Source organism: Cavia porcellus, unplaced genomic scaffold (assembly GCF_034190915.1).
Source record: "Cavia porcellus strain 051 isolate PalLab524CR breed Dunkin Hartley unplaced genomic scaffold, mCavPor4.1 scaffold_5, whole genome shotgun sequence".
NCBI classification, from domain to species: domain Eukaryota; kingdom Metazoa; phylum Chordata; class Mammalia; order Rodentia; family Caviidae; genus Cavia; species Cavia porcellus.
This window is the reverse complement of record NW_026947488.1, coordinates 93,709,967-93,735,313: the sequence shown is the minus strand read 5'-3', so window position 1 is coordinate 93,735,313 and position 25,347 is coordinate 93,709,967. Positions and strand designations below refer to the sequence as shown.

General features: G+C 49.6%; 1 protein-coding gene across 18 annotated transcripts in view; it reads left to right on the top strand.

The window, feature by feature from the left end:
• The window catches only part of LOC100717367 (ATP-binding cassette sub-family C member 12), a 98,152-nt gene that overhangs the window by 9,440 nt on the left and 63,365 nt on the right, over positions 1 to 25,347 (top strand). For 11 of the 18 annotated variants that reach the window (XM_063249307.1, XM_063249316.1, XM_063249319.1 and 8 more), the window contains 3 exons: positions 14,077 to 14,272; positions 17,553 to 17,807; positions 18,032 to 19,969. The gene's annotated coding sequence lies outside the window, so the exon portion shown is untranslated. The other 7 variants (XM_063249310.1, XM_063249311.1, XM_063249306.1 and 4 more) reach the window with 7 other exon arrangements.

The window sequence follows — 25,347 nt, the reverse complement described above, 5'->3', positions numbered from 1 at the left end:
GAGCACAGTAGTTAGCAGTTGAAACTCTGTCACCACTTGTTCAGTTCAAATTTTAGCCTGGTCATTTAATTACTGGGTGACTTTGAGTAGTGTAATTACCCTTTCTGGTTTTGAATTCCTCCCTGAACCCCATAACACCGTCAGGTATAAAACAGTGCAGTATGACTGTCCAGTGGGTAGCGTTAAATGAGTCTGAAAACCTTAGAACATGGCCTGGCCAGTGTGTATTTGCCATGTTGAGAAGCTACTGAGCCCCTGGGGATGGAGGCAGCAGGAACTCTGGTCTCTGTGTCATTGCTGGGACGAATGTCTCCCAGCTTCTGACTTCAGGGGCAGAGCCTGACTGGTCAGTGGGGTCACATCCTCTGGGTTGACCACAAGATGGAGGCACTCTGATGGACAGCCCAGTCCAGACTGGTAATGATAGGAGAGTGTCCCCGGAAGAAAACTGAGGTGCTGCGGCCATCTCAGGGAGCGCAGTGCAGCGAGGAAGACCAGCACCTGGTGACTCCTGGGATGCTGTCTCTCAGGCTGCTGGTGTGCTCAGCAGTCTCCTGCCTTCCACTCCGTCTACCTCCAGTGTCTCCCTCCCTCCCTGTGCTCCAGTGTGGCACCTGTATGGGTCACATCAATGGGGTCTTCTTGCCCCTGGACATTGGGCCTAGTTTGACCTTTGGTGGCAGGGCTGGGGGTCCAGGCTGGGTCTTTGAATTCCTCAGTCTCCTCTGACTGGCTTGCAACTCCTGAGGAAGGACTGTCTCAGTCTGTCTTCATCCTTGGCAAGCCCTCACCATTGTGACAGAAAAATTACATATCAACGGTCTGATGCTTTGTTAAGATGTGTTCACCCAACCCACCACATAGACTGTCATGGTTTATGTCTGTGTCCCCCAGGCCTCATGAGTTTGCATTGTGTATTTGTGATTAGTTCATTGTCTAGTGCTTGGATTGATGGTGTCATTGCTCCACCCACAAAGGGGTGGACCAGGATGTGATGTAATGGCAGGAAGAAGGTGTGTCTTGCTCTTTGCCGGTTCCTGTTTGCTGTTTGCAGCTGCCATGAACTGTGGCCCAGCCATGCTCGTCTGCCTTGGAGTCAACTGAGTGTGGACTGAAACCTCCAAAAACTGTAAGAAACAAACCTTTCCTTTCCCAACTTTGGGCTTCAGGTATTTTGTCTCAGCGACGAGTAAAAAGTAGCTAAGACATAGACCATGAGACTGACCATGGTAGCTGTGACTTAGAGATAGTCTGACCTGGCTCCACTGACCACCTCCAGCTGGACAGCCTGTGCTGTCTGACATATGAACATACTCTGTTTTCAAGGACTGTCCAGCTGAGTCAAGGACAGGCTTAGTTTCAAGCACTCCTTCCCTATTTTCTCCTGCTATGATGAACGACCCCTGCTATCAGCCTTTTGTGCTTCCTGCTATATAATGTATATAAGTTTCTGTTTCACTCTCAATCATGGTTGGTGATTTGGAGCTGATTGCCACCAGCTCACCAGCGTGATAAACAGTTGCCTTCTAACTCCTCACTGCAGAGTCTCTCAATCGGTTTAATACTGGTTTTTCTGCCACACAATCACTAGTTTCTCTTAGACCTGGGCCTTGAGGCTTGCTCTGCTCTTTTTGCTTGGCTACAGTTAAAGGGTCCCTGATGTCTTGGAAAAGTCGTAGCAAAGTTGCTGAATTTCTCCAAACTAGGTGTAGTCCCAACTGCTTCTGCTGTTAGGTCAGGTAGTCCTCCGGCATCCTCTTATGGGGTAGAGTCTACTATTGCTCCCCTTGTCACAGAGAAGGAAGTGGAGACTGTGACACAGTGGGTGACTTCTCTAGTGCACAGACCTGGAACGCAGCCAGCCTGAAGTTGACACAGTGCCTGTACTCCGGTCTCTTGCTCACTTGGGAGACATGGGCTGAGGCCGGCCTTGGTCCCCTGCTTTGTACCATACTTGAGCCCTGGTTTACCCACACATCTTCACAGAAACCTGCAGCAAAATTACCCATTTGACAGTGGAGAGGGAGTGAAGTACTCAGACGAGGGCCTCTAGAGTTGCTTCCAAGGACTTTAACTTTAAGCTAATTTAAGAAACCCAGCTAAATATATTCTCCATGGAAACAAGAACAGAATCTTAGGCAGAATGACCCTGATTGGATTACTTCCCCTGTGCCCAGAGTTAGTAAGACATCAATTTGGTCCACATTCTTCTAGATCATTTAAAGTACATTTAGATATATTTGTAAGTTACCCATAGAACAAATACTGCACTGGGTGTGTGTTTTTTCATAAATACTACTGCATTTTACGTACTATCTTGCAATTTGTTTTTACCTGTAGCAAATGCACAGTACAGGTTTTGAGATGTTTTTACATCAGTATACTATGATTGCTTCTGTTCTTTGTAGCCCTTCACACCTCCCTCATTATGTTTTAGCTTTCTGTATCAGCATGTGAGGTCTTCCTCACTCCTTTTCTATGATGCCTAATCGTAATATATGACTTTCAGTGTCCAGTATAAATCACTGCATGCCCTTGTCCCGCTCAGTTCTCTGTTGGATGTGGTGGAGTAGGTGGAATTATCATCCCACATTACTGATGAGATGCATTGGCACAGAAAGGCATAGTAGTTTGTCTATGTCATTTTTCATCGCTACGACAAAAGACTGAGAAAAATGATTTAAAGACAGAAGGGGGTAACTTGGCTCATGGTTTCAGAGGTGTCAGTCCATGGTTAGTGGGTGCAGTGGCTTTGGGCCTGAGGCCAGCAGAACATCATGACAGCAGGAGCATTAGCAGAGGTGGCTGTTCACTTCACCGCAAGCAGGAAGTGGAGGCTGGGGACCTGATAACCTGATAACCCTTCCAGAACACACCCCCAGTGCCCTGCCTCCTACAGTGAGGTCCCACCTCCTGGCTTCCATTACTTTCCAATAATGCCTCCAAACTTCCGCCCCCTCAGTGGATTAATTAATGGATGAAGTTAGAGCCCTGGTGACCCAGTCACCTTCCAAAGCCCACCTCACCTCTGAAGAGCACGGCAGGGGGACAATGCCTCCAACACTTCACTCCTGAAGGACATTTCAGGTCCAGACCATAGCAGGCTCTCTGCTTCCCAACCTTCCACCTGGAGAGGGTGGGCCAGGACCCCCTGCCACCTGTCCTGGCTCCCTGGAGAGGCGATGCTGTGCCCATTGCTGTTGTACAGGCCACTGGCTTCTTCACAGTGACGTGAGCTCCCTGTTGAGGGGTGCACCTTGGCCCGTGTTGCTGCCTGTGGGTTCCTCTCTGGCTGCCTGCGGCACAGCCCCTGCCTCACCCTCAGACCGAATGGGCTTTTCCCTGCGGGGCTCGCTACCTCCTGACTTTCCACTTGAGGTACCCTGCTTCATTGGCACCCATTGGATATTGCACATTTCCCAGAACTCCTGGGGTCTGGACCTGGGCCACCACCTAGAGAGAGGGCTGACGGCTTCGACTGTTTATCCTCTGTGGTTGGGATTCAGCTTTGATCCCAGCCTCCGCAGCCCAGTGGCCACAGTGCTGTATTGAGGCGGAGGAGACGTGGACTTTTCTGGGGCACACATCCTGCATGACTGTGTGGGGTCCTCAGGGAAGCATCCTGGAGCTCTGTGTCTCCTCCTGAGCGACAGTGGGTTTTCTCGTCTGTCGATGTCGCTCCCGGCCGGCAGGAAGGACACACGACAAAGCCTGGCAGTGGACAACCTTTTCTTTTATTTTCCTTCTCCGTACAGCCTGCCCTGGGATCGCTCCCAGCCGAAGCCTCCTTTGGTCCGCTCCCCGCGGCTCCTTCTGGGCTTCTACTTCCGGGCTTCTTTTTCCCCCCCAGGGGTGGCACCAGTATATATACGGATACAGTGTCCAATCATGTTAAAGTAAGCAAGGCAAGCTGATTGGCTAACATCATCAGTTGCCAGGCAGACTATATTGTTGAGCGGGTTGCTTACGCGGTAAGCAGGAAACTAACGTGCTCGATGGGAGGGGTAATCTACCTCAGGCTTTACTCTTTACTACAGGCCTCACGTCCGCCAAGTGAGGCGACCGGGCTCGGGGCTGCGGCTCCCAACATCTCCCCCTTTTTTATTTTTTATGAATGTGCGCATCGTAGCCCTTTCTGGACTGGGTGCAGAGGCTTATGCCCTATGCGTAGGCCCACCGTAGGTCCTTGGCTTAGACCCTGGTCGGCCGTCCCATGGTCTGCCAAGGCCCTGAGGCCCTCGTCCTTTTTCTAGGGCCAGGCACAAACTGGACGGAACCTGGATGCACACAAGCTTGCACTCATTTCCTCTCTGTAAAGAAATCCCCTCGGAGAGAAATTTAGACCTGGGCAGCATCTAACAGTCCAGCGGCTTACGTGCAGGATGGGGTAGGGCCTGGCTTAGGTTGAGTCGCACCGGGGGAGTACGCTCTTACCCGTCATTGACTCTCCTACCCAGCTATGTCATAATTTTTTAGAGGAGGAGTGTGGGAAGCTCACCACCCCTAGACTCGGTCGTAGGCTAGGCGAGTGAGCCATGCATATGCCTGAGGATCTTCTTGTCCATTTTGGGCTACCGCTATTTCTATTCATCTTGTTGGTCGGTCTGTGATGGATCTCCGGTAGGGCAGGTCTGATCTTCAGTCGAGGGCTTTGTCGCCCGTGTCAGTCTCTCCGGTACCCACAGTGGTTCTCGTCCCGATTCCTGTGGGAAAACACAAACCGCGCCTCGGTTCCAGCTGACCACTGGATCCGGGCCCATCCATTGTCCTGTCAGGGCATCTTTCCACTTCACCCACCCTTTATGGTTGGGGGAAGGGTTGCAGTGCTCCACGGCTGGGGAGCAATTATCATTATTTAAATTTAAAAAATTGTGTGTGAATAGTGCCATGGATAATCGCGCCTTTGGGGCCAGGCCTTGGCCTACTCCCCCTTTTTGTTTTTGTAAAATTTCTTTGAGGCTTCTATGAGCCCTCTCATATCCCCATGGAAAACACATCTCAGAATGGCCCATGTATCTATGCAGGCAGCCAGGGTCTTGATCTGGCTGGCGGTATAGGGTACTCGGATGGCTTGTGGTCCTGAGCCAAAATGTTGGACAGCTCTATCATGCGCCTCAAGGGCCAATGAAGCGACTGCCTCCGGGTAATGCTCTATGACTTTTGCAGGTGAGACCTTAGGGTGTATCCACAGTAATGGTCCTTTCTGCCAAATCACCGCTGTGGGCTGTAGACTAGTCTGTAGCAAACAGACATCAAAGGGTCGCCCTGGTTCAATTCTGTGTAAGGTAGCCCCACCTAAGGCTTTTTCCACTCTCTGTAAGGCAGCTCTTGCCTCAGGAGTGAGCCTCCTGTGGGAGGCTATATCTGGGTCTCCCTTCAGAAGGTCGAACAGGGGTTTGAGATCTGAATTTGGTATATGTAAATATGGCCTAATCCAATTAATGTCTCCCAATAGCTTTTGCATGTCATTTAGGGTCCTAACGCCATCCGTCCTAATGGTGACCTTCTGCGGAGAGACTAGCATAGGGGAGATTCTCGCGCCTAAGTAGGTCACCATTTCTCCTCCCTGAATCTTGTCGGGGGCAACATGCAGATTAGCTTGTCTCAGGGCCTCGACCAACTGGCCGAGCATATTATTTAGCATGTCTGGGTCCCTGCCGCTGAGCAAAAGGTCGTCCATGTAATGCACACATCTTATCTTGGGAAAGGATTTCCGTAGGGGGGCCAGTAGGGAATCAAGGTAAATCTGACACATAGTGGGACTGTTGGCCATACCTTGGGGCAGCGTTATCCACTCGTATCTGAGATCAGGGCTTTCTTGGTTAATGGTGGGTAAAGTAAAGGCGAACCTATGAGTGTCCTCTGGATGCAGGGGGATTGAGAAGAAACAGTCTCTAAGATCTATAACATAAACTGGCCAGGACTGAGGGATGGCTGAGAGAGCTGGCAGCCCCCTCTGGACCGCCCCCAGGGACTGCATCTGCGCGTTGACCGCCCTTAGATCGTGGAGCAGCCTCCATTTGCCAGACTTTTTCTTAATTATAAAAATGGGGGTGTTCCATGGGGAGGTTGACGGCTTAATGTGTCCTAATCTAAGTTGTGTACTGACTATTTCTGACAAGGCTAATAGCTTCTCCTTAGGCAGGGGCCACTGAGGTACCCAAACCGGATCATTTGACCTCCAGGTGATTTTGATCGAAGTGGGTAGGAGAGCTTCTTCAGCGGCCCCTAAGAAAAACCCAGCCCTTGCCTACCTTTTTTGTTCTCTACTGGTATTGGGGATGTCCGACCCTGTAGGGCATTGCCCAAGCCTTTGCCGGGGGTATATCCCTGGTTCCTGAGTATATTCTTAGCCTGGGGGGAGCAGTTTGACGTAAGCGTGACATCCATCTGAGTGAGGATGTCCCTTCCCCATAGAGACACTGGCAACTGCAACACAAATGGTTGGAAATGGCCCTGATGACCCTCCTCATCGCACCAGAGCAGGGTTGAAGCACTAACCTGAGGAGCTGACACCATCCCCAGGCCCTGCAGCGTGTTATCTGCAGTGTTGGTGGGCCAGTTGGAGGGCCAATCCTTTCTAGAGATAATGGAACGGTCAGCTCCTGTGTCTAGGAGCCCTGTTATATTCTTGCCATTGACCTTAAGTGAGAGCATGGGCCTTTTATCAAGTATTATATGGAGTCCCTCGAAGAATTCCCCTGAGGAACCGAAACCTTGACTTTCTCTAATTTTCTGCTTTGAGGGGAATCTCTTGTGGAGACTGGGGAGCAGCAAGAGCTGCGCTATCTTGTCTCCTTTATTGATTACCATAGTACCCACAAGAGATTGAACCATAATTTTAATGTGTCCTGTGTAGTCTGAGTCTATGACCCCCGGGACTACTATGAGACCCCGAAGGGCCATGGAGGATCTCCCGATCACCAGACCCACGGAATTTTCGGGTAACGGTCCCTTAAAGGTGGTTTCAACCACTTGAACACCCATATCAGGCACTAATATAAGTCTGGAGGCGACACTGAGGTCCACACCTGCTGACCCAGGGGTGGCCCTTGTTGAAGGCTGCCATCCTGAGCTGTCCTGTCTCTGGGGCGGGGGCCCGCCTGTGAAGGGGGCCCCCTCTGGCCGTTTTTTGGCCCTCTAGCATCTCGTCCACAAATACGGTTGCCCTGAGCATCAAAGACCGACCTACACTCCTCAGCTTTGTGTGATCCCCTCTTGCATCGCCCACAAACATATGGTTCTTCATTCCTAGGGCGAGGCCTAGCATCTGTATTGTTTGGGCAATGACGTTTAATGTGTCCTGGCTCCCCGCAGGCAAAACACCCTTTAGCCTTACATTCCCCTTCTAACCCGCGAGGTCCCCTCTGCTGTACAGCCGCGGCCAGGAGAGCAGCCACTCCCGAGTTGGAGAGCGGCCCCCCTATCTCTCTACATATCCTAATCCAGGCGTTGAGGTCCTTGTTCTTATGAGGAGCTATCGCTGCCTTGCACTCCTTTGTACATTGCTCAAAAATCAGCTGCCTTACCAGCGGTCGAGCCACTCCCGGATCAGAAAATATCTTATTGGCAGCATCTTGCATTTGGGCCACAAAGTCAACAAATGGCTCTGTGGTACCCTGAATTATTTTTGAAAGACACAAGGAGGCTGTTCCGGCACCACTTACCTGCTTCCAGGTGCGGAGCCCTATGGCGTTGATTTGTTCATAGACAGCGCCGGGGAACTGAGTCTGATCATCAGCGTGCCGACCTTCTCCCATAAGCATTTCCTTGTTCCACCCCCGGTTTCCCCGACTGGCGTTTCTCTCAGCCTGCTCTGCAGAGAACTCTGCGTACCAGGCTCGCCAATCCAGGTAACTACCCGAGGGCAGACACGCCTTTGCCAGCTGAATCCAGTCCGCGGGGGTGAGGGGCCCAGAAGACAGGTTCTCCAGCATGGCAATGGTGTAAGGCGCAGTCGGCCCAAAGGTTGTAACTGCATTTTTAAGTTCTCTAATCTGCTTTATCTCAAAAGGCTCCCATGCATTACGTCCCTGGCCCATAGCTACTTGTACAGGAAATATCCCGTAGGGGCCACTATCTATCCCAGGTGGTGGATGTACCTCATGAGACAAACGTCCCCCCTGCCAAAGCCGCCTGTAAAAATACCGACCCGCCGGCGGCGGAGCATAAGACAGCGGCCGTGATTGGGCGGAAAATGGGGGCCCGTGCATCACTTCCTGTTCTGGCGAAGAGGAAGGGAGCTCCCGGGCGGCCGCCTCGTGGCTAGGGATCGCTTCCGGGAACAGCCCCCAAGGTGGGGCGGAAGGCTTCGCCTCCCTCTCGCGCCGGGGAGCGCTCAGGAGCTCTCTACTCCTCCGCAGACCAAGTTGAGCGGAGCGCAATTCACGGCGCAACGCTGGGAAAGAACCCTGCGACTCCTTATCGAGCGACTTAGGCTCCTGACAGCTGGTCTCTTTGGCCTCCTTGCCATTCAACTTTCCCTCGTCCTGGGAGTCAGACGACTCCGAGGCTAGAGCCCCGTCCTTCTCCTTAGCATCTTTGTTCCCCTTGACGGGCCCCTCTCGGGAGCTCCCCGACTGGGCCTGCTCAAATACCCTGCGTACTTTTGTAAGCTCTTGAGAGCTTTCTCCACAACCACCCTCGCTCTTAGTGTTGCTACCTAGCATGTTTCCCATCTTTTAATATGTTACTCACCGCGTGAGGCCCAAGGAATCCGCCACTTACGCGTGAGCCTGAGGGGAGTCTAAAAGCCCTGTAGGTGCACGCCACCCAGAGCCCAGGCTTATCCCCAACTCACCTGTCTCGCAGCTCTGTACTGGAGCGTTGTCCGCTGTCACGTCTCGGGGGTGATCAGTCCCCGTGCGGGCCTCCAAATTTCGATGTCGCTCCCGGCCGGCAGGAAGGACACACGACAAAGCCTGGCAGTGGACAACCTTTTCTTTTATTTTCCTTCTCCGTACAGCCTGCCCTGGGATCGCTCCCAGCCGAAGCCTCCTTTGGTCCGCTCCCCGCGGCTCCTTCTGGGCTTCTACTTCCGGGCTTCTTTTTCCCCCCCAGGGGTGGCACCAGTATATATACGGATACAGTGTCCAATCATGTTAAAGTAAGCAAGGCAAGCTGATTGGCTAACATCATCAGTTGCCAGGCAGACTATATTGTTGAGCGGGTTGCTTACGCGGTAAGCAGGAAACTAACGTGCTCGATGGGAGGGGTAATCTACCTCAGGCTTTACTCTTTACTACAGGCCTCACGTCCGCCAAGTGAGGCGACCGGGCTCGGGGCTGCGGCTCCCAACACTCGTCTTTTCTCAGCACAGCCCTGCCAGGACCTGGAGGCTTGGCCTTCTGGACCACTCAGCACTCAGCTTTCTCCCTTCCCACCCTCTGAGCCTGCCCGTGAGAACAGGGGTGGCCTTGCCACAGGACCTTGAGTTTGAGAATTCCTCATGGAGGTGCCTTTCTGACCTGAGTGAGGGCCCTGGAATGCACTTTGTGTTTCTTATTTTAATTTTTCATTAGTATGTGTTTGCAGTATGCAATGATCACACTCACGGGGGGATTGGTACACAACTCACCTTAACTTCTTTTGTCCCCTTCGCCTCCCCTCTCTGTAACCCTCCTACACCTCCCCTAATGCCATTTCCCTTCCTTCCTCGTTTCTTGTTCCCCTCTGCTGTGAACGTGTTCTTCCTGCTTCCTAATATCTGTCCCTCATTTTGCTCCTTATTTATAATTTGGGTTTCCCACACAGAGAAGCAGTGTGACACTTAAGCTTGTGTGTCTGATTTATTTATTTATTTATTTTTAGATTTTTAAAAAAAATTTTATTTAAGGAGAAAAAGAGAAAAAAAAGGAGAAAAAGGGTACAAGTTATACAGAATTTCAGGGAAAAAAATAAACAGTAGGGAATCACCAGTTACTGGATTACATATTGTCAGCTTAGAAATATTTGTTCAAATTCCAAAATTAAAGCATAAAAAGTGGACATTCAAACAGTGAGACTGCAAACAGTTCTGTTCAATGATCCAACAAAACTCAGTAATATCATTGTCTATCTTATGCATTTAAATATACATGCAGTTATATCGTTTAGAGCACTTTCTTTTTCTCTCTTTTGCATAATGACTATTACACATTTTGGGTTTTATTACTCCCACGGTTCTTATTGCTTTTTTGGAAGAGAGTAAAACCAAATGTGACATAACAGATCGGTCAAATCAAAAGGGTGGACATAATAGATAATGTAAAAACATAATACAAGGTGATCAACAGTGGTTACCATAATGCCTCCCGCTGTCTCAAATAGAATTACCTATATTATCAGTTATAATAAAATTGAACAAAACAGTAAAGAACCAAACTAACAAAACCAAAACATGGGAAACAGTACAGGTCTTTAAAAGTAGATAATAGTCAACCAGAATGGGCGTCATAATGAATCCCACTATCTTCACAGCTGTTGCCTAAACTTTCAAACCTGGTACTATCAAGCAAAACAGAATAGAGGAACATCAGTCAAAACAAGATGGTGAAAGCAATACAGGGCTTTAAATCAAGATAATGGAAAATCAAAGTGGGTTACTATAATATATCCTGCTATTTTTTTATTTATTTTCCCCTTAATTAAAAGGATAAAAATAAAAAAGTAAATAATAAAATGGAGATTGAGATAAAAGAGGGCATAACAACAAAACAGCGCAGATCAAAGCATAACCATTTAAGCAAAATAGTTTTTCACTACAAGATAATCCCAACATAAAAGTAGTTATCATATTGTCTCTTTCCTTGAAATCTGTGAGTATAACTTCGTATACTGTAGCATCAAATATATCAAAACAATGTAAAACTATTCAAGAGAATGACAGTATTACAGGGTATTTAGAATCAACTAACAGAAAATGAACAATAGTTTCTGTATAATCTCCTTGTCTATAAAAGTTTTTGTTTATACTATCACATATAATAAAATCCAATAAGATACAACATGTTAAGACCTATGGAGACAGAAGAACAAAAGCTTGATGGGACTTCAAAGCAAGATGATATTAAATCAGCATTACCTATTACGACGTTGTTTTCTCCAAAATAGCTGTTCCTATCATTCAATCTTCTCTGCCTCATTTCTGTTGAGCTCTTTTTCTGTCATTAGTTGTCAGTTTGTCTTCTTCATTTTGTTTTCTGCTCCATTCATTGTGGCCTCTCTGCCACTATTTCTGGAATCTTCGTATTTTTCTTTTTTTAGAATATCCTGCAGTATTCTCTGTAGAGTTGAATTGGTGGTTGCATATTCCCCTAGTTCCTCTTTATCCTGAAAGCACCTTGTTTTTCCATCAATTTCCAGGGATAGTTGTGCAGGATATATCAATCTTGGCTGGAGGTTATTGTCTTTCAAAGCTTGAATTATTTCCCCCCACGCTCTTCGTGATTTGATTGTTTGTGCCGAGAAGTCTGCTGTAATTCTGATGGGTGTTCCCTTGTAAGTCATCTGTTTCTTGTCTCTGACAGCTTTTAATATTCTGTTCTTATATTGGATTTCTGGTATTTTGATTATTATATGCCTGGGTGTAGCTCTGTTTGGGTTGTAGGTGGCTGGGGTCCTGTATGCTTCATACATCTGAGTATCTTTACCTTTTGCTAAATTAGGAAAATTCTCCTGGATTATTTCTGTAAGTAGCTTTTGTAGTTCATTTGTTTGTGTCTTCTTTTATGTTCTTAATTCTTAAGTTATGGATCCTCTTATCATCTTCTAGTCTTTGTATTATTGCTTTTTGTTTGTTATTTTTAAGAAGTTTTTCATTTTATGCTCCCATATTACAAATCTGCCCTCCAGTTCGGATAATCTATCCTTAGTTTCTTTCAAGCTGTTATGCCAGTTTTTGAGAGTTTTTAGTTTCTTGGTAATCTCTTTGAACCTACTTCACGTATTCTATGTTTTCTCTATTTTCTCCATCAAACAATTCTCCCCTGTTTTTCTGTTCTTCCATTCCACCATCTGTTTTTTCTTGGGTGGTGCTTAGCATTTCTCTAACTATTCTGCTTATGCCTTGCTTCGGGTCATTAATAACTTCATTCCTGAACTCGTCTATGAGGCTCTGGAGATAGCACTTTATGTCTGTTGGTGCCGTGTCTGCCTTTGCCTGTTTCTCAGGATTGGGGGCCGAAGAGCCTTTCTTGTTGCTCTCTCTTCCCATATTCTTTGTTCCTTATATACAAGCTTCCTTCCCTGTCGGCCACAGTCTGTTTGAATTGCGTCAGCTAAGTGTTCCCGCCCACCGCAGCACACCAGGGAGTTACGGACTGGGCAGCCTATGCGGGGCCCACCCCTCCAAGTCAACCTACTGAAGGCTTCACTGCTAGGGTGCACCTCCAGGCGCTGGAACCTGGGTTGTGCTAGCCTACTGGGTCTCAGCCAGCAGCGTCATGTTCTGCTCACCAATCCCGCTTAAGAGGGGGATATGTGACTGAAGTCACTACCGCGCCCTGTTTTGGCAAGTCTGCCCAGTCCCAGAATGTCCTCTGTTGGAGCCTCCTAGATCATGGAAGAGTCCCAGTTTCCCTCACTCACCGCAGGTCGATGCACGGCTCCCCGTCCATCCCACTCTCAACTCTGTTCACCGATTCCCGTTCTCAGAGCTTTCTAGAGTCTCTCTCCCTGCCAAGCCGATTCAGACACAGCCGCGGCGGCAGGAAACCCAAATCGCGGCTTCCAACAGCGCGGGCTCCAGCTTTCACGCTGAGGCTTTATCTGTTCCTGTTATAGCACCAGGATTGCATTCCCAGTTGGTTTCTCTCAGCCCAGTTCGTTCTTGTGTCAGCAGGGTATCTCTTCTTTCTTAGGATTCCTCACTTGGCACCATTCCTGGATTCTAAGCTGGGTCTCTCAGAGAGCCTCCGTAGCTGCTGCTATCTGTCTGCCATGTTCTCCTGGAAGTTGTGTATCTGATTTATTTCACTTAACATTATGATCTTGAAGTGCATCCACTTACAAACAATGCCTCAAGTTTATCCTTTACAGGAAAATAGTACTCTGCTGTACATAAATATCACATTTTATTTATTTGTGTCTTGTTGATAGGCACATGGCCTGTTTCCAGGACTTCGGCATTATAAATTGTGCTGCTGTACATGTGGGAATGCATGTATTACTGTGGCATGATGACTTGAAACATCATAATTATCAACACATATTAATTGTGCCAATTAATGGGTTTCACTGGAATGCAGAAATTGTTCACAGAACAAATGCCGCTGCTTCTGTCTTGCCCTGTGGCCTGAGCCCAGAAAGCCCTAGCACAGCAGCACTGTCTTTCAGGGTCAGGAACTGATCCTCTGAAGGGAGTAAGCTGGGGTGTTGCTCTCAGTGAGGCCGTGAACCAGCTGCAGGGCAGGCAGGGGCTGTAACTGAAGCAACGGACAGCCTTGGGGACTCTGTAGCCACGGTATGTGTTCCAGACAATGTCACCTCTGCTTGGCTCAGGTATGTGCCTGTGCCAGGAGGTAGAAGAGAGGCTTTCAGGGGACCTCAAGGTCATTCTGCACTCATGCCCAGGCATTCATGCTCCATTTGGAATTTGTCTCTGTGTTTAGCTGGGTTTAGACCTTAAGGTCTCTCTGGGAAGTACATGCTGGGATCCTCATAGCCCATCATGGTTTGCTGTGGTCATAGCGAGAGAAGGATTATGCATGAAGGGTCAGGAGATTGGGGAGGTGACAGGAAGCAAATATGTAAGGCAAATCAGAAGAAATAGGGTGTGAGGGCAGCAGTGGACCTGCGCTCCATGGGTAGTAAGTAGCACTCTATTGTGCAGGTTTTCTCAGCATTTTGCAAACCTTATTCCTGTACCAACTTTGTGATTTCTGTCACTGTCACTGGGGACACAAACCATCCTGCTAGAAGTTGCAGAATTACCCGGTGGCTAAGCTGCAAGAAGGGTGGGCTTTCCAACCGTCAGGCTCCAAAATGAGTGCTCCTTCCCACAATGATCCCAGCCTCGCCTTGGGCATGAGAAGCACTGTTTGTTGGAAACTGCGAGGTGGACTGTGAATCCCTCTACCTTGTTCCCCTCTTATGCAGGTCTGCACCACTGTGGCCACCCCGTGTGCCCTGCGCCTGTCCGTATTCTTCACGCCTTTTGCACAGTCAAAGGCCTTGCAATCCCACATCTACAGTGGAGCGTTTCGAGGGGAGTGGTTGGAGACTGGCTGCGTGGCCACCTGAGCTGTTCCCCTGGGTGCTGAGACCTGAGGCTCAGCGCGTACGACTGAAGAAGGTGAGGTGGGCTCGGGCTTAGTTTCATGAGTCTCGGCTCTTGCAGTCAGCTGGCTCCAAAGCAGCAACAGCATGGTGGAAGGGCCTGGATGGAGGACAGCTGCTCATGTCATGGGGGCCAGGAACAGAGAGAGAAGGAGTCGTCTCAGGGGACCCCTTTGCCGGCCACCTCCCCAGTGACCACTCCAACCAGCTCCACTCTGGAACAACACACCCAGCGCAGTCTGCGTGTGTCCTCATGTGCCACCATCTGGAAGCCCCATCTCTGAGTGCCTGACATTTCAGGGCAAAGGTCTGTCCCAGCCACAGCAGTGGCCATCAACTCTGTGCTCTTCCTCTGGTTCATGCCTGGGGATCAGAGGCCACCTGAGGAGACAGGTATTAGCCATCTTGGTGACCGCCATACCCACTAGTGTGGAAGCTGCAGGAAAGATGAATCATAGCGGTCCCAGTCCCCAAGGAGATCTGAGGCTATGGTACCAACTGGGCCTCGGGCAGGTGACTTGCACCCTCTTCCAGGGTCACACGAGGTTACCCTGATAGTTTTCGTTAAAAACAAAAATATGTGGCTCGCATTTAAAAACTGGATTTCTGAGTAGCCTCGAACAATCTCAAGATCTGACACTGCTGACATATTCTTGTAAGGCAGAAGCAGCTGGTGCCGAGAGCACAGCTCAGACTGGATGGAGGTTGGGCCACGGATGTTGTGGCTGCATTTGCTCACCATTGTCATCTTGGAAATGGGCCGCTTGTTTACAAAACTGGTCTTGCTTCAACAGGGATTTGGATGGAAAACCCTAGTGTAAACCGGTTTTTAAAAAGACATTTCATAGGCAGCTCACTTCTTTAACTGCACACAATCCCTTGCTGGTCCCATTCATGCCTTAGATTCATTAGCAACTGCCACGTGCCCTGAAAAATCCTACACACTGGCTGAATGGACTGGGTTTGTCTGGGTGTCAGAAAGATCGTCCTTCATTGCCAACAGTGCCAGGAACTTCTCTGCCTTCCCCGTAGCTGCAGTGGGACTCCTGCCACGGCCACCCCCTCACAAGTGCCCTGGATTGGCCCTGTGTCCTCGTATCCGTGCCTGTTTTTACCTATGAGGTGGGCAAACATGAAGAGGCTATACTTTGAGCTTGGGAGGGTAGGGACTATTCTGCATGCCCATTAGTATCCTTTTGGATCTTTCTAAGCCAATCTCCAGGTAAATATGTGTGATTATAACTTGGTTCCAATGGGGCTGTAGTTACCACCCACCTTTTTTAATGCTTGGATTCATGTAGTGTAACTCTGAATTTATAGCGGGGGAGCTGCAGACAAGGAGAGAAATAATCTGCCAATGACCACACCTCCGACTGTATAGCACAACATTCCCCTCAGGGAAGTGCACTGGAAGACCCTTTTATGTTTTATGGTTATAAATACAATTTTTAAGAGTCTACACATTGATCCTGTGAGTTAGGGTTCTTGGGACAGATTGGCTCTTGGTCACCATGCACAGCACCAGCGCTTTGCTGATGGCCTTGTGCCCTTCAGTTTGGAAATCACCGTCTAGACCTGCCCTTGGGAGACACTGACCTTCTGGTTGGTGGGGATTCTTCAGACCTTTATTGCTTGTTGGAAGTTCCCTAAGCCATCTCAGGTGGCCAAGGAACCGAGTACATACTCCTGAGCTTGAACAGAATCCTCCTCTTCTCTGTCTTTACAGAGAGTTTTCTCGCAGGGAATCCCTGCTTCCCAGCTCCAGGGATTACAGGACTCTGGCAATGTGCTGATTTTGGAGGAGGCTTCCTTGTCACAGAACAGACCTGCCCTGTGGTTGTAAGTGGGTCTCTGGAGCTGGAGAGCGGTGCACACACTTCCAAGGAGGTAATCAGAGCCAGAGGACAAAGGGAGAAGCTGAGCCCAGAGTTGCACAAGATCAGCCTGTCAGTGTCAAAGGTGGCCTTGCGCAGTTTATGCAGGCAGTGCTGCAGGACTTCCAGGCCTGAGGCCACAGCTTGGCTGGCTGCTTCCCTGAACCTAAACTTCCCTCGCTACAGTCTCCCTTCACAGTATAAACTTTGGGGGCTCAAGATGTAGCTCACTCTTGAGTACTTAGCTTGCATGAGGCCTTGAGTTAAATCTTCTATGGCTTCCCATGCCCAGCATCCCACTCCAAAACACATTTTCCATGTAGGGAAAATATTGGGAGTCTTTCCTACTTCAGTGTGAATTGATGAGTCACCTAAATTTGGAGAATAGTCAAGACTTAGAATTATATGAAAGTATTATGTTCCGATCCTTGAAGGAAATGGCATGGAAAGCAGAGGGGAGGGAGAATAAATACTGTCACGTCTTTGGACCAGACTCCCATTGGACCCTCCACCACATGACCAAAAGAGAAACCCCCAAGCAGACCTGTTACCCCTACCGGTGCACAGCATTCAACAGGAAGCCCGCAGCTGCCCCCACAGCTCAACCTGCAGAGAGCAGATCCTGCGAAAACCACAAGAGATGTGCTGTGCTGCCAGCACCCCTGAACCCCACACTGCTCTGTCTGCCAGCCAGCCCCAGACCCCCTATCAGAGACCCAGAATTTCACACCCCCTCAGCAGTGCCCCCCTCCCCTACCTAAACTCCTTTCCCTATGAAACCTACTTTTGCCCTTGCTTGAGGTCAGTGGTCTTTTCACGCTTGGCCCAGCCACACCTGGATGGTGATAAACCCTTGCACATTGCTTAGACTCTGCCTGCCTCAGTCCCCATTGTACCTTGGCTAACCCAAACAATACCGCCTGTTAACTTCTTTGGGGGCATCAGGCACCAGCCCCCACGCTGCTGCCTGGTTCATTCTGTGAGCTCACCATCGCGGACTCCTTCTCTGTCCACCTTTACAAGGGTGAGTGTCCCTTACTCTCTTGTTCTCTCTTCTGGTCTTCTCTATCATCTACTATGTAGACATTAATATCAATCACAGTAGATTAACATAGATGTAGATGTTGATCTATGCCTGAAAATACCAGCTGTCCACTGTATTTGTTTACAGATTAGAAATGTAAACAGATGCAATAATTTATAACAGATATCAACTGGAAATAAGTTTATCCCTTGCATGCCTTTCCAACATGTTTATAGATACTTAAGTAGGAAAACTTATTTTCAATTTACCTTTGGGAGACTCCATTGTGGGGGATAAGTTTCAAAGTACTTTTGTTTTCACATTACGGCATCCCAAAATTTCATGAGAAAAAGTAATTCAGTAAGCCAATATTTCCTATTGTTCTTGCTCTGATGTAGGTACCTGGGCTGGTGCCCACTGAGCCCTGAATGAGTAAACATTCAGATGAAGAAGACTGGGCAAAAGGAAGGTTCAAGACAGCAAGAACAGCAAACCAGTCTCTGCAGGAGGCACCAGGATGTGATTCACGCAACTTCTGGACCAAGCAGAGGAGATGCCACTTCCACCTGAAGAGGGCAACACCCCCCTCACCTTCACTTCCCTTCCCAGGATTCTCTGGTGGTACCCGCTTGCTTTTCCTGGGCATTTCCCAGGTGAGCATCTTTCTTTTTCTTAAACATCCCTTCATCCTGTTATTTCTTTCCATCAGTCCTTTCCCCTTCCCTTCTGGTGGGGGCCTAGGAGGACTGTTGAAGAGCCCCCCCCCCCCCACGCGCCTAACCTGCCTCTGTGGGGCTGTAGTGTAAACAAGTGACCATACCTTTGGATGCAGAGGTGCCTGACAAAATGAAACAAGCAAGGATCCCTTCCCCCTCAGGTGAGCTGAACCAGCACAGGACAGTTTAGAAGGACAGACCGCCTCCCTGAGCAGCAAAAGCGTCTGTTGTACCCAGAGCATTCTCAGCAGTGTGGAGTCCCTGGGAGAGCAGGGGACAGGCAGCCTCAGCTGACACAGCCCGATGGATTAAAGCAGGACGGGAACAGCAAGTCTCTGATCTCAGTTTGGGAAGCCCTTGGCCAGCTCGCACTGTTTCTGGCAAACCTGCATCTCAGCTCTACCTGTTGTCTCCCCTGGATATTAAGGATCCTGGCACTTTACTGTGGACCCTGGATTTTGGTGGAACTGCAGTAGCGACTGTGGGCAGGAGCAGCAAGACGCTGCCAGATGCTCACTGAAATGCAGTGCATCCTCAAGACCGGTGATCATCATTCGCCCCCTGAAGGTTTTGACAAGGACTTGAATTTGCTTCTCTGTGGTGGGGATAGGTTCAGGAAGATCAAGAGAAGACAGTGGCAGCCAGAGTGTAAAGAAAAGTGGGTTTGGGGTTTGGTGTTGAGGCAGGAGATTAGGGCGTGGGCAGCTGGCTGAGCTAGTGGGTGTCACCTGTTAAGCACAGAGGTCCAGGACAGACGCAACCAAGCCCTGTTCCTGGAACCCATCAGAGGAAGCCATCTCCATTTATTCTGGTGTGAAATCAAGTAGGTTTGTGATAGGCCAGCCTAGGGCTAACGTCAGAAGAGAGAATGCAAAAGATCACTGCTATTGGCTGCTCTTTTTCTATCTCTAATAGATATAAAATCTTGCTATCATTTTCATGTGTTCTGCCCATTTCTTTGTTCAGGGCAATGAGAATGTGCAAAGGGTCCCTGGGAAGAGCACAGTACCCCAGGTCCTGGCAATAGTGTTGCCGTGTGAGAACAGGGTGCCCATGATCGGGGGAGGGGCACCTCCTAAAGATACTGGAATTGCTCAGGACCATTGGCCACAGCTGCCGGAGGTCCTGGGCTTGGAGGGGAATTGAAAGAGGAGTGTATCGATATCCCAGGCTCGAGGTGGGGGGAGTACCAGGCCCTCTGAGGAGCTGAGGTGTCTTCGCAGGGAGGAGACACTGTAGCAGTGGCTGCTGTTGCTACTGCTGGGATTACTGGAGCCCCGGTCCAGTACCTACCCTAATGGGGACTCAACCCCATTGGTAGATGGAGCCCCCCTGGCTCTGGGTACTGTGGCTCCCCTGCCTGGTGTGCGATCACCCATGGGCTTACCAGCTGGTCTTCTCCCTGCTGAGGGGCACCAACAGGCACACAGTCCTTCCAAGATAGGACTCTTCTCCACCAGCAATATGAGGCTCCCTCCCCCATGAATGCACCTACCAGGATCCTAGGGTATGGCTGATCTTTCTCAGCTACATTCTGTCCGAAGTGCCCTTGGGACAGAAATAGTGAAATTGTGAAGACTTTATTTGTCCTCTCTTTCTGCATTAGTAACAAACTAATGATAACTGCATGGAGCAATTACCAAAAAGAAAAAAGGACTCTTCTCTTGTGGCCCAGCCCCTCCTAGAGCTGCTCTGGGCAGTGACCTCTAGTGGACAAGAGCAAGAGCTCTAAGAACAGGGCTGCTGCCTTAACGTAGGCTCAAGGATCTCTGTTCAGCAAATGTAGCACATGCTGTTCTCCACTGGGCCAGCAGATGGCAGCTTCTTCTCAAAAATGCGGGGAAGGCCCTGCTGGTTTCAAAGCTGGGAGAATCCACAGAGACTCCACCAGTTAAATGCCGATCTCATGGAGCAATTCCATTGTTTCACGTAAAATAGACGAGTGAGTGATGTTGCTAGAGATGGCTGGTTTTCACTTTGAGCTCCAGAGCAGTCAGTGCAGAGGAGGAAATAGACGTGTTACAGTCACATCACAATCCAGTCGTATCACAGTCCAGTCGTTTCAAGGAACCAGAGAGTTGGTCTGCACACCTTTCCTGGTGAGTCTGTGTGGCAGTGACTTTTAATTCCCAGGCTCAGCTCTTAGAGCGAAAGATTTGCTCAGGGCCTCAAGCCCGAGTGGTGAAGGAAGCCAGGATCCACATTTTCCACTTAGGAAATCTTTTTGTTCTTCATTAGAAGGCTTGTTCTCTAGTTGTTGTATGCATGTATTTCTGGCCCACTAATCCTGCTGTGTTTCTCCCACTTACTGTTTTAAAAGTTCATTTGTATTCCGCACTGCCGTTTAAGGCTGTTTGGTGTCAGCACTGGTTTTCCAGCTCAGTGGACCAACAGGCAAATGCCTCAAACCCGTTCTTTAGTGGTGCTTCTGCGAGTGGATGCTAACACCAACCTGAAAGGCAAAGTCTTTATTATTGTGAGATAAATTTAAAACTCATTTTTCACAGTCAGTAGGTACCATTTAATGAGTGTTTACTGTGTCAGAGGCACTGTGCTAAGCACCCCATTTACAACATCTAATTGAACCCTCCATTTACCGTGCTTCGAGACAGGTTCTCACCCTGGAGTTGGGGAAATGGAAATTTAAAAACTTTGAAGTCAGGTCTGATTCCTAGTTTCAGAGTTCCTGCTCTTAACAACTGCAGGGTACGCATTCACCTCTACGTGCTGACTTCTAACTGCTTCCTAGTGCCTTTTGGCTAGGTCTCTCTGTCTCCATCCTTCTGTCGCTCTCACCCATTGGACTCTATGTTTTTCTCAATACATAGGTGTCATTATGTGTGTGTACTGGTGCACATGTGTATAATATTCTCATTTAAAGATGTCATCCAGAGCCTCACTTTGGAATAAACGTTTCACCTAACCTCAGAGCTGGCAAAATTCTCTTTCCTACTGAGCACTGATTTCTCCTTGCTACCAAAGACTCCTGGTATACGCACATATACTTGTCAACAAATGGTGTACAGTGTGTATGCATGAATATCACTGTCCTGATAAAAGAAAAAAATCAAGATCTCCCCAATTTAAGGATAAAGGCCAGGGGAAAAGGTAGAAAGAAATTTCTTTAACAGCTTCAGGTGAAACCAACAAAGAAATTGCTCATATGGAGACCTTGACTTAAATCTCATCAAGGTTAACTACCAGGGCCATGCTGTTACAAACTTTCTAGACCAATGACCCCAAACAATCCAGAAACCAAATCTGCTTTCCCTTAGGGACTGTCTGTGTGGCCCAAAGCTTTTCCGACGCTGTTATTATCATCCTGGCCTCTTACCCTTACAAGGAGGGTAACTCTGAACAGTTAGACATCAGATGTGCTCGTGGGCTCACAACATCAAGAAATGAAGTTGAGATCCAAAGGAGGAAGTTTGGGTACTTTTATTGGAAGTAAGGGGAAGAAGAATAACTTCTAGATTTCCAGGAGTGGGTGGCCACCAGGGGCCTTTGTTAGGGGCAAAATCACAGTGTGAGTACAGCGTGGGTCAGATTGCTTAGGTGATAATACTGACCCAGGAGGGCAGTGAGTCCTAGAGCAATAAAGGAGCAAAGACCTTCCTGGAAGGGAGCGGCATGGCTCTTGTGTTCCAATCACTCTCTGCCCATGAGTTTGATGCCTGTCTGGGCTCACGGGACCGGGCTCGCTGTCACAGTGGAACCCCAAGTCTCTGTTTATCACGAGGGAGGGCTGAGGGCTGGCTCTCTTCAGATCGTCTCCTGCTGTAGTCTTGGTGAGTCTTGCGTTTTGCATTGACTCCTTCAAAGTGGACCCCTTTGGGGCTGCTTATTACATTCTAATTTCTATTAATTTCTATCTAACTGCCTGCAGAATTATCTGTAGCAGCACAGGGCACAGTGCTTTCCTTCCCGAAACTTTAAAATGACACTGTTAGCTCTGGTCCTCTGTATGTTTCCCCTCTTACCTTGCCCTATGCTGGGATTTGGGGAAAGTGTCCCAAAATTCCATCTGTAACAGCTCCAAACTCATTGTGTCAGAGAGCCATGGCCTCAGAGGTGTTGAAGAGTACACAAAACAGAATCATTTTTCAGTCCTAAGGAAAACACAGCCAGGACTTCTAGTGGTCCTCTGCTCGAATGGGCTCTTAGGCACACCTTCCCCTCCACCCACCTGGTGTCCCCAGGCTGGACCTGTCCTGACCTTGGGGGACCTGCCCACTGCCTGAGACAGATATGCTCTTTCTAAAAGACTAGCAGGGCAGAGAGCGGACAGCGCTCTCCAACATGCCTCTCCAGCATTCATCCCCTGTCTTATTTCCTGGTACCAAAACCCAGTGTGGCTTGGGAGAGAGCCAACTCTGCCTGCCCGCCTGAGTGTTAGTGTGAGGAAAACCTGCCCTGCGTCCCCTTCAGCAGCCTGGTAGTGCCCGAATCCGAACCTGCTGGAAAGCCGTGAAACGGCTGCTGAGTGTAGACCCTAGTCATCAAGGTCATGTAATAGAGAACTCTGGGGTACACAGAGGGCTCGGCAAATGTCAGACGATGCTATCAGCAGTGATTTGCATGCACCAAGGGAGGAAAGGAGACAAATTTAGTGGGACACTGTGGTCTGCATTCCCCGGGCAGGGACCCGGCCTTGGAGGACACAGTGTCCGGGCCCTCCTCAGTGTCCCTCCTGATTTGGGCAGGAAGAGAAATAATAGGTCAGGGAAAGGCAGTGGATAAATTGTTCTCCAGAAGCAGACAAGCCAGAAACAACCAGCAGGGGGGAGCATCGACCAGGATAGGAGTCCGAAGAGACCCAGGAGGTTTGGCATACACGGTCCTCCCTCTGTGCACCGAGGGGATCCTGTCCAGCCCCTCTGTGGGTGCCTGAAACTGTAGATGGTGCTGAGCCCTGTGCAAACCGTGTTTTTCCTACCCATACACACTGGTGATAAAGTTAAATTTAGGTTAGTGCAGCAAAAGAATAACAGCAGCGGCAAGCGAAACAGGGCAGTTATAACAGTATACTGTGGTTGGAGGCCGGCATCCCTGCCCTTTCCCCTTGGCCCGTTATGTAATCAGGTGAGGGTTCCTGGACACCCGCCAGCCCTTTTGTGACAGCCCATCTGATAACCAAGACGGTGGCCGGTGACTCATGGGTCGCAGCCCCGGAACAAAGGGTGACTCAGCCTGAAAGGGAGGGAGCTTCGGGGCACGAGGTTCTCACAGTGCTTGGCTGGTGCCCGCGCAGAAGTTGCGAGCTGTTTATTTTTGAAATTTTCCACTTGGTATTTTCAGACACCTGCAGGAAACTGAAACTGAGGAAAGCAAGACTCCAGCCTCAGCAAGAGCCACCCTAGCACCCCTGGGAGCCAGGCACGGAGGGGCCGGCAGGCCACCGTGCACCCTTAAATGTGGAGCAGGGTCTGCTGCTCCTTCAGTGAGAGGGCTGTCTCTTCCTACCCAGTGCATCAGCGCACTGGCCACTGTGGCACCCGTCCACCGGCCGGGCGCCTGGTCGCCTGCTCTGGCCAAGGCCAGAGGGACCCAGGAAGCCGAGGAGACCCGAGTCTGGGCTCTAGAGTTTGCAGCGCTGGGGAAGACAGCAGGAAACTCCCTAGGCAGGAGCTGGCTGCAGTGCTGGCCTTCGAGAAAAGAATACTGAGTCCAAATTGCCCTGTTCTTTTGGCAAAATGAATGGGGAAGGAATGAATGACACTGCCCCCTTTTGTTTTTTCTATGGCCTCTTCCATTTGCTTTTTTCACTTCTGCTGCTATCATTCCAGAAAGTTCTAGTCTTTGGCTTCCGATTTCCTGTCTCTTTGTGCCCTGGACTTGTCCTGGGAGGGCTGGGCATTTGACCTCCCTGTTTTGAAGATTGGATTCCCCTTCTCTTTCTTGAACCAGGATGTTTTGCCTTCCCTGGGGCACAAAGGATGAAATGGGAGGCCTCTCTAAGCCAGGGCTGAGGGAGAGGTCAGCGTGTGGGCAGCCAAGCTCGAGAGCCATGCTTGGTGCTTTCCTGTCCTCAGAAAGGGGTTGCAGGGAGCACTCGGCCCTCTCTTACGCCAGTGTGAGGCAGGCAGGCCAGGGCTCTTGGAGTCTCCTGGAGACTCTTATGCCAGTGTGAGGCAGGCAGGCAGTGTGGGCTGTGTTACAGGAGGAGCCAGGCCTGCCAGGCCTAGGCCTAACCCCGAGGGGAGTGGCTGAGGGAATGTTGGGCTCCCCAGAGTTCTCCCCTCAGCCTGGGGGAGTGGCAGTTAAATGGGGCAGTTGGAGAGAAGGGCTCTAGTCAGGCGTGGCCAGAGAAGCCAAAGCTGAGGTCAGTATCAAGAAGGAAGCCAAGATAAGGGGACAGCAGGGCCTACTGCCCTGGGAGTTCACACATCCCCTGCTCAGGGAAAGTTGCTGTGTGGTAATTGGTGGCTGCTGGCTAATCCTGGGGGCCTGGGTCTCTCCTCCCAAGACAGGCTGTGGTGGGTGATGTGATCAACCATGGCTGTACCTCTGGAGGGCACGGGATGTGGGCTTCTGGAGGGGAGAGGAGGCTGGGGGCTCTTCCAGCTTGGGAGCCTCTGTACGTGAAAGAAAAAATAGAAATGTCGAGATGAGATTTCAAAATCTGCGATGTAGAAATCAGATCAGTACGTAAGTGTGCACACGTATACAACATGAGAACTGTTCACAATTTAATCTTGGGTTTTATTAAACAAAAAGATCTTGTATTCATGGAACCTTCCTGTGTGGTTCTCACAGACTTCAAATGGAGGCCCCCATCTTCTCAGTCTCTGTTTTGTGCGGGTCCCCTCCTTGGAGTTTCCATAATGGCCCCCATGTTAGGGCCTCTGGGGACGACAGGACAGGGCACCCCTTCTGCACCCCAGGCTGTGTGCTGTCACCTGCTCACTCCTCCTCCCTCCCCCAACTCTTCCCCTTCTGACACGAGGGGCAGACAGGACAGAGCGTGAGGAAAACTCCCAGCTTTTGCCAGTGGGCAGCAGTTGCAGGAGGGTGTGGGACCATCAGGCACTGGTGATTTTGATTGATCGAGTTAAGGATGGATTGACTGGGGGGACTGAGAGTGTGGTTCAGTGGTAGAGTGTTTGTCTAGCATGCGCAAGGTCCTGGGCTCAATCTCCAGCTTCAAAGTATGCATGTGTGTACGGATTTATTAAGAGAGGGATAGGAGCCGTAGTCTCTTACCTGGAAGGATTGGATGCTCTTTGGATTGACCAGGTCCTAAGCGAGCACCAATGAAAACTGGGAGTCCAATTCAGCCCCACAAGATGCCCCATTTTCAGGGCAGAGCAGCAGAGATGAATATAAGTGGGCAGAGGCCAGGTGTGCGCGATGCTTCTCCTTGTGATGCCCTTTGGACTTCCTGTGCCCTCCTACTTTGGAGAGAGAGAGACAAGGATGGAAACAACACAAGTCTGCGACAGGAACCACAATACAATGTGAGGACAAACGCAAAGCA